We start from the raw sequence: 9,065 nt of genomic DNA on the forward strand, positions 1-9,065 counted from the left end.
ATGGAGAATAAACCCTACCAAACACTACACTTCATAATGCGTGCAATTTTTACAACAGTTCAGACCAGAGCTGACAGACATTTAGATCAGCAATGGCAGATTATGGTCCAGAAAGATGGGTTTCTAGTTCATCACATAATGTTTCGCGAGGGTTTTCATAGCGGGTGATGACGCGTTCCTCCTGGTTTATGGTCCAAAGTTGGTTGTGGGGGGAGGTTATGGAATATGATTTGTGGGAAACAAGAACCTTTAACCAGTCTCGGAATTTGCAGTTAAGACTTAATTCTCAACGGTGTCGCGAGGGTGTGTAATAATAGTTCGCTGCAGTGTCAATACAACCTACCAGTGTCTTTTGTTTCAGGCCCAATAACTGCACGTGGTCAATGGATAAATGTCCCACACTAGGTTATTGCGAGCAAACTGGCTTCAGTATAGGTAACTGCTTATCACATTCACTTGATCATGGTACTAGCGCTCTTCACCCTTGCAGGTCGGCTGGACCAGAGGCTCGTCGTGCCCTGTGCGCGACCAACTGTCATTCTCATACCCTGTGGCCTAAAACCGTGGTGAACTCTCGAGTTATCACGCTGACATCACATGCCAGACTTGGGGTTAATGATGCCGCTAACAAAAGACACCGACTGCGTTCCATTGATTCTGCAACTCGAAACAGTTCCACGAGAGATAAGCCCGTCGGTGGTCAATAACATGTTGCATGGATCTAATCAAAACGAGAGGAACCATCTTATGTAGTGTCAGACATGAGGAAAAGGGCTTGGTGTGATTTGACTATCTTGTGACAAAGCCTCTGTCTACGTGCTTGAAGTTCATTCGTTCTAATATTTGCATACCCGAATATAATTCTACACTTTTTGATCAGTTCTTGAACAAATTGCACAATGTCGGTTTTTTTTTGCAAGTCAACTGCCTAATGCTTTCCGAATTCATAGAGCTTATTGCTCCTATTTTTGGGGAAAATTAGGTGAATCGGGAAACTTCGACACTCAATTCTGAAGCATGAAAGTGCTCCTTGTTCAAAGGAAGCTTAATTTTGGCATCCTGTCTTCCACCCTAGAATGGTTTTGCCATTATTTCTAGCCGTTTGTTTAGACACTCGTTAAGTATGTAACTGTTATACCAGTTAGGCATGATGATGCTTTTCGGAGACATCCTCTATCTTATAACCATTCATCGTGGAAGACCAGCAGTCACGAAAAAATAAGGTTAATATGACAGAAATCTCGCAAAACTACCCACATCTAAAGCCTTTAGATGATTTTTCAAAGTAACAAATCAGGAAAGTGTGTTCATGCGCAACGTAACACAAACGCTTGAAATAATAATGTACGGATTGTCATCAATGCGCATTTGAATCGGGGTAACGTGTTTTCCAACAGTCTCAGGTCTCCTGCACATAAAACAGTTAGTCCATACTTCAAGTTCGCCCTTTAGGCAACTTTCGTTGATGCTACACACTATTTGACCTTCCACTTCAAGAAATGAAAATATTTTCGGTGTTTGTCCAATCATTATATAGTAAATCGCGTATGAAGAACGGATGCATATACTGAAGGAATATACCATCCGAGCCATTTAACAATGCTAGCTCAAAAAGCGTGTGACAAAATCGGACGTTTGGGGCCCTGAGCCCCACTTGTTACTTAACACCGCTAACTTTAAACATGTTGTTTGGAAGGCAGTTAACGACTAGCTTTGTTTGGTCAGGATAGTAGGATTTTGCGGAGTGAATCGTCAGAGTCGCGGATTCACGGATTGATACGTAGGGTCGAGGCTTTCACTAAAGTTTTCCGGGGCGGTTTTTCTCTTGTTGTTCAGCGGCTGTCGTTCACCTGAAAGGTACAAGTGAAAAAATGATGCGGAACGGCTCCTTAATTTCCCAGCGTGAGGCAGTATGCTTGCCAGCTTGAGGACTCGCATAAATAAGTGTCTAACAGTGGCTTGAACTGGCTTCTAGAAGGGGCGTGGACAATCATCGGAGGAAGATTAGTTTACGCAACAACTACCCGAAATGGGAAAAATTTTTGCCCGATGAATGTCTGTACTCTGAGTTTGAAAATTCTACCATGTCCCCACCCTGTGTTTGCTGGGTCAACGGCGAGAAAAGGTATGTTCATACAGGGCATAAGTAAGAATCAGGTCCCCATGGAGTCGACGATACTGCAACGATCGATCGCCGCGAGAGCCATTTTGCTCTCTATGGATTGGAGGCCAGCAACCATTTTTGTGGCACCCCGCTGGACAACCTCAATGAGGGTTACGTCTTTCGTGCGTCCTGAGTAAGTAACTTGGTTATCATATTCAAGGAGCGGTCTGACGTAGGCCCCATAAAATATTTCAAAGTCCATGTGAGTAATACGGGAGTAGGTGTACCGAATCATTCGTCGAACGACAAATGCCTTTTGGGTTAATTTCTCATGGCGCAGTGAGAAGGACTTGTTTGAAGAGAGCCAGGGACACAAATCTTTTTTGGCATCCATCCTCGTGATGTCTTCTGGTCCTTTCTTACCATACATGACAAACGCATTCGCGGAGTCTCCTCCAAATGACATGGAGGCAGGTTTCGTCATCCAGAGAAAGGTACTCTAGTGTTCTGGCTATCCAATAAGTTAGTTTACCAGGAGTGTGGTAAAGAAATAAAAATAATGACGCTAGGTTGGGCATACAAATATAAAGAGATCAGATGGAACAGACTCACTAACAACTATTCTCTTTAAAATAGTTCGTCGTTGGCCCAGGTCAGCGAATAAACAATAATCCAATTATGTTGCCCAGAGGTCTTCTGAACAGTTCCCACATATAATAAATTCCGAAGATGTCTGAAATGTTGTGGTACCGAAGTGAGACTCGCGAATGACCGCTGTAAGCGCGAGCGAAATCAGAAGGGAGAGTCGAAGCACGTGATCACGCTTGTATTATATGAAATTGTACAAGTGCGCGTTTTTTGTAGTTTTTCGTATTCAAACAAAAAACGATTATGCAATTGATGAAATACGTAGTGTTATAATGGAAGTAAAATAAAGGTACAAAACGCCACAGTACCATTTCAATGACAGACATTCTGATCCAACCAAAGCCACGCGTCATTTGCACTTGTGGCCGCCAGGTTGCGCGATGCAGATGTTTACGCTGAAAGTGCGCACAAACCAGAAACGGCTTATGATCAGCGCAGAATTGATGGAGTCACTCACAATCGTCCGTCCAACTCTAGATCGAGTGCTCAGATGTGATTCAAAGAAGCTCGGACGACTGACTTGGGACCTTATATCGCCCACAACGATTACAGTGTCTGTTTATTGCTCGAAGAATAAGCCCAGATAGCTTTAAATAGAAAATATATTTCCTAGCGTCAGACCCGCATTCCATTGTGGCATGTGCTTGCACTCAAAACAAGCACCGTTTTTTACTTTACCACTTACCGAGCTAGATTAAATTGGATGACCGGGCAGCGCAAAGGCGGCCGTAGGCTGGATTACAAGCCACCGAAGCGCGCTCCGCTCTGGGGCTGAGTGGAACCCCCACATCATAAATTCCGCTAGTCATCGTTTCCGGAACGTGGGATATACAAAGGGAAAAGTGTGAAAGAGCCATTTCAATCTTGGGCATTCCGGGGTGTAAGGCCGCGCTCGGATCTTGTATGCGTGTGTCGGAGACAGCTTACATTCCATTCTAAGGAAGTTAAAGGTCTTAGCGAGCTCTGTCTGTTTTCCAGTCGGGCATAGAGTACATAGAATTGATGTCCTGGACTCGGCATGGTGTTATTCTGTCTGTTGGTGATAGGCTGCTGGGTTCACAAGGCACATAGGTCGGATAACTGACAATAAATAACCCAGCAAAGTTAAAATGTATGGTGGGAACTGGCCCAAGAGGGACGCCGGGGGGGGAGAACTATGCGGAAAATTGTGCTGCTGGTCGCCAGGCCGAGGAGGCCGGTTTTGGTTAGGTGCCGCATCTTGAGCCGTTGACTAGGAATTCCGAAGTTGTGATTCCTGCGCTTCGTAACCCATACTTAGCCTTTTGTTACCCTAGCCATATGCCGAAGCGTCCAAGGCCGAAAAGGCTTCGTTGGTGGTTTTAAACTTAATTTCAATTTGACTGGCCAGATCGTGACAAGCAGGATGTCTCTTTTTTGCTCTCCCTAGTTGCGTTTCATCAGACACCTGCAACTTTTAACGATCTAATCTTTTCTTAGCTTTATATTTTCCCCGAAAGTAAGGTAACCTCCCGGTAATTCTGTTTGCTTTCGCAAGCCGGTCTAGGCTGACCAAGTTCACATCGGATGTAGCCCACTAGTTTTGACATCGTCCTATTTTTCGCGAAATCCCCAGTGCCCGCAGTTCCCTAGTCATACTCTATTCTGACTGAAACCGTATGATCGTACCTGACGGGATGCCACACAGTAGTTGGAAATAAACATTATTATTGAGGGAGTTGGAGGATGTGGTATTTTGCGGACACTTCCTCTAGCTCTTAACCCTGACCCGCAAGGCAGTGGGTGTAAGAGCTTCTTTTGGATGCTCTACCCGCAGCTGATTACTTTATATTCTCACCTGATCGGTTGTAGGGTTTGTCCTTACCTGAAGGCACAGGGTACATATATATCCTGACGAGGCTAGGCATAGCAGGTGCCTAGTGAGCAGAACAAGACTTCTTAGCTTTATAAGTATTTCGAGCAGATGGAATGGTGCTTTGAGGCCACGTTCCACCTTTGGACGATCAGTGTGCAGCTTTTGGGCTACCCATTTCTAACTCCTTTCCTCAAGAGTAGACTCTATCGGGTCTCATGTAAAAATGGTCGCCTGGGGGAAAAACCTTACCGCCTTCACACCCCTGTCGCACTGAACAGTATGTTTTACCCATAGAACGATTACGGAGTCACACTGCTTTTGGTGTGACTGGTCTCGTTTTGCCTTTCTGCAATGGTTGTACCACGTAAGACGAAGCTCCAGCCACAACATTCGGCGGAACCATCGCAGGATTAAACCCCGATCACCACTTCATCATGGCAGATTCAGGTCGGGCGAAGTCTTGTTCAAGATCAGTTAATCTGGGATCACGTTGCCCACTGACGCCGAGGCATCTAAACTGGATGACCACTAGCTACTAGCCTGACGCAAAGCCAATTCCAGCTGTTCATACGGCGTCCGGGCGTTCAGCACTTCCATAAGAGCGTTAAAATCAATCAGTCAGTTTAACTTGTCAGTTATAAACCCTGTACCGTAGACATATTGGTTCCAGCTTCTACAGTTCCGATCACCGGGAAGTGGAAGTGTTATTTATGTTTTCTGAGGGGTCTTGCAACTCTTTGCCGGTCCTTGGATTCTCGTTGCGCCCACCATGGTATATCAAATGCCACGGGAGATTCAGAGATCCCTTTGTGGGGGCGAAGGAAAATTATTGCAGTCGTACTTATGGGGTCATCAGAGAGTGCTCCATGAGGCGTTGGCAGAAGGGCGAGAGGCGCCAAACCAAAATGCCCGATCCATATTCGCTGACATTCTGACCAATCAGGGCATGCCTTCGTTTGGTCCTTAGCCCGCACCTGGCACATCAGCCTAGTTGACGTGATGTCCGGTTGCTAGGGGGCGGCTGGCCTGTGGGACCTGAAGCCCAGCCTTGGAGGTGATGTCACGCTTCGTTGCTTCGAAACTGGATACCTACGCATTGAAGCTGATAGATCTGGTGCACAAGTGCCACTGACTGCGCGATTGAGCCATTTCCGCCGGTGTCATTGACCATTAGTTGGTCGTGTCCCGGGGTCTCCATCCAGGAAGGCGGCAGTCTGTATCGGATCCCGCTATTCGGTTTGTGTTTTCATATCTTGGTACCAGGTCATACACTGTTCACCTCCTGGTTGCTTCCACTCAGTACAGGGCTGAGCTATGCGGGCCCTGCGAGGCATACTGTCTGGTAGAAGCGTTCAACTGTAGCACCCTTCCGGTGCCTAGCTGCCATGCCACCCGAGTCCTAATTAGCATAGCCTACAGAGCGTGAGTAATTCACCTATGGAAGATTTCCTATTCCTAGGACCATTTTGCGTGCCCCAACATTATTAATCCGGCGTTCCCATCAGACCCGACCAATGATTCGGTGACATCGGTGATCAGACGCTGACATATTTCGTAGATCCCCTTCTCGTACAAGCCACATTTATCCATAGAGTAGGAAGATCGTGCTGTCGCACTATAAACTCTGCCTCTGACAACCAAACAGGCATCTACAGGTGTCGGAGGCTGGCAATTGCTGCCCTGGCTTTCCCAATACGGGAAGTAATTTCATCTCCCTCTAGTCCACTGGAACTTGTGCAACTGTTCAGTTTAACAAGTTTGTTTGCTACGGCTATTGGCTCGACTGCAAGCATGAGGTTGAGGTTCGATCCCACCCACTTTTAGCAGCATTTTAGACTTTGCAGGCGTGAAGCGCCTGCCGAACCGTGTGGTTTGTATTTCAGGAGGATCTGAACCAAGGAGGGCGATATCATCCGCATACTCAGTTTTTGTGAGAGGATATCCCGGGAGCAGCTCAGCCCCTGAGGTTTCAGAGACAGGCAGAGGAATTTAAAGCGGCAACCTGGCAGTATCCAAGCCCTCGCACTTCCTCCGGGCAGCATGGAAGGTAGGCAGCAGAAGGGTGCTACGGCTAAACGGTGGCCTCAGCTTAAATCTGTTGAAGAGGAAAGATCAGTGAGGGCAGCCTTGTCTCACCACTGAATGTGGTGAACTCAGGCGATGCCTTGCCGTATAGTCGTACCCGTCCACAGGAATTCGTATACAGATCCATTATAAGGAACCTAACGCTGTATTCTTGTTGTGGTGGTGGAGCTTCTGTGCAGCTAACTGAACTGACTGAAACACTGATTCAACCATGTCAGGATGGACAAAGCGGTGCAGGCCGTCGAAGAATAGCGAGGCCCCTTACCGCGAGGAATTCTATGACGAGGCGATCCGGTGGTAAAGTCGTGATGTCCTCTGTGTGTGAGAGCATTAAGGCGTTTTATCCAGGCGACCAACACGCCCATGTTTGGAAGCAGCAATGCTGCCTTCCACCGCGGAGGGAGGGGTTGGAAAAGTCGGCCCTAAAACCGCACACTCCGATCGCTCAACGGTTGATTGTGACCGGTGGCGCATTATTCTATACGATCGAAATACTTCTAAAACCAGAGTCCGGTGCTGCTCAGAAATGGCACCTACCGTGTGCCGCTGCGGTAAGAATGAGACGGTAATATCCTACCCGCTGCCTTTTCGGGCCAGGCCGGCACCCTTCAGACAAGTGGTTCAGATTATCATTGGCTCTAGGAAGGACCCCCACCCACGAGAGAACAGTAACACCTGCTTCATTGCAGGTCAGAATTTTGAGTTAGAGGCAAGAGACGGGGTCCCTGAACAAAAGCCTACATCCTTCCACTGCCTTGTAAGTCACCTTTGAATCAAAGGCTCAAGATGATGTACTCCTTCGAATTGGGCATCCGGGAATTATCATTCGCCCTTGCTGTTTCTTCTCTCACAGGCCTTTCATACCCATCGGATGTTAAACATGACCTAGCCTAACTGAAAATTTCAGACACCTTACTCTGTTCGACCATCGTTTCGTGCAAACAATTATGGGCCCAGATGGGTACTGCTTGTATCGAGGGTGACGACTCAACGTCTCCCACCGCTCGTCGCCTTTCCAGAACCTCATGAATGATAGTGGATACATCAATGAATTATTTGGTGGCAAAGCACGAAGATCCTCACGGCTGGACAATACTTTGTTGGCTCATATAGACTTTCCAGCTTGAACCTGAAAGACAATGACTGTATTTGGTCCGGTTGAAAGGACTTAGAATGTGGGGAGTGTGTATCATACTTTGTTATCGTGAGGTTGTATACAAAGTCTCCATATTTGAATTTCCCCCCTTATTTTTCTGTTTGTTGGATATGTGCTGTTGTTCGCCGTCAAGTACACTGGTTCTTCGGAGTTTTTATACAGTATATATATATATATACCATATTTGATTTCCCCCCTTATTTTTCTGTTTGTTGGATATGTGCTGTTGTTCGCCGTCAAGTACACTGGTTCTTCGGAGTTTTTATACCGTTTATATATATATATATCTTGTTGATTCCGCCCGCGAATCAACGGTGACCAGCGGTAACTTTCTGTGATGAAAATGACTGATACTCTATTCGTTGTTATATTCATTATTCTCTTGTTTTGATATTCCATATGCTGTATATATTCACCAATTCGAATACATACGTGCTGGTTGTTACGCTTCGCTGAATTCTGGATTTCTAGTTCGTCTGGTTATACGAAACTTAATTCTCACATTTTGGCATCGCGATTGGAACGATTCATCATGCCTACCGAAATGGAACCATTAGATGTTAATTCAACTGCGCGTAACGTAGAGGATTATTTGGAACGGTTCGATATATGGTGCCTCACAAAATCCGATATGGATGATAAGAAACTCACTGCATATTTCCTACATTTCGTTGGCAAAGATGCATATGCGTTGATCAAAAATTTAGTATATCCGGAATCTCCAATCGATATTTCCTACATTGCATTGAAGAAAAAAGTTCTTCAACACTTCAAGCTGATTACATTTGTAGCAGCAGAAAGAGCTGGGTTCAATATGTTGACCCGCTCCCATTCTCAGTCGGTTCGTGATTTCGTGTTACAGCTGCAGACACAGGCAGTCAAATGTGACTACGGTGCCCAATTGGAAGACCAGCTGCGTGATAGACTCATTGCTGGCATTCAGCTGCCCAAATTACAGCAGAAGCTGCTACTCTGTCCGGATCAGAAATTTCAAACTATTCGGAAAATATGTGAGCAGTATGAAGATGTGAAGCATGTGACGAAGACTGAGGAGGTAGTCTTGTTAAATTATTCTAGGAGAAATAATTCAAGGATGCAGACGAACAACAAATTCAAACCTCGAACAGATTCTCGTGCCTCAAATCCATCAACACGTCACTTCACAGATCGTAACCCTAATCCGATGGCTCAAAAATTTGGGAAATGCGAGTCTTGTGGACGAAACCATTCCAGATATT

The sequence above is a fragment of the Opisthorchis viverrini genome (assembly GCF_000715545.1).
Source record: "Opisthorchis viverrini unplaced genomic scaffold opera_v5_37, whole genome shotgun sequence".
Lineage (NCBI taxonomy): Eukaryota > Metazoa > Platyhelminthes > Trematoda > Opisthorchiida > Opisthorchiidae > Opisthorchis > Opisthorchis viverrini.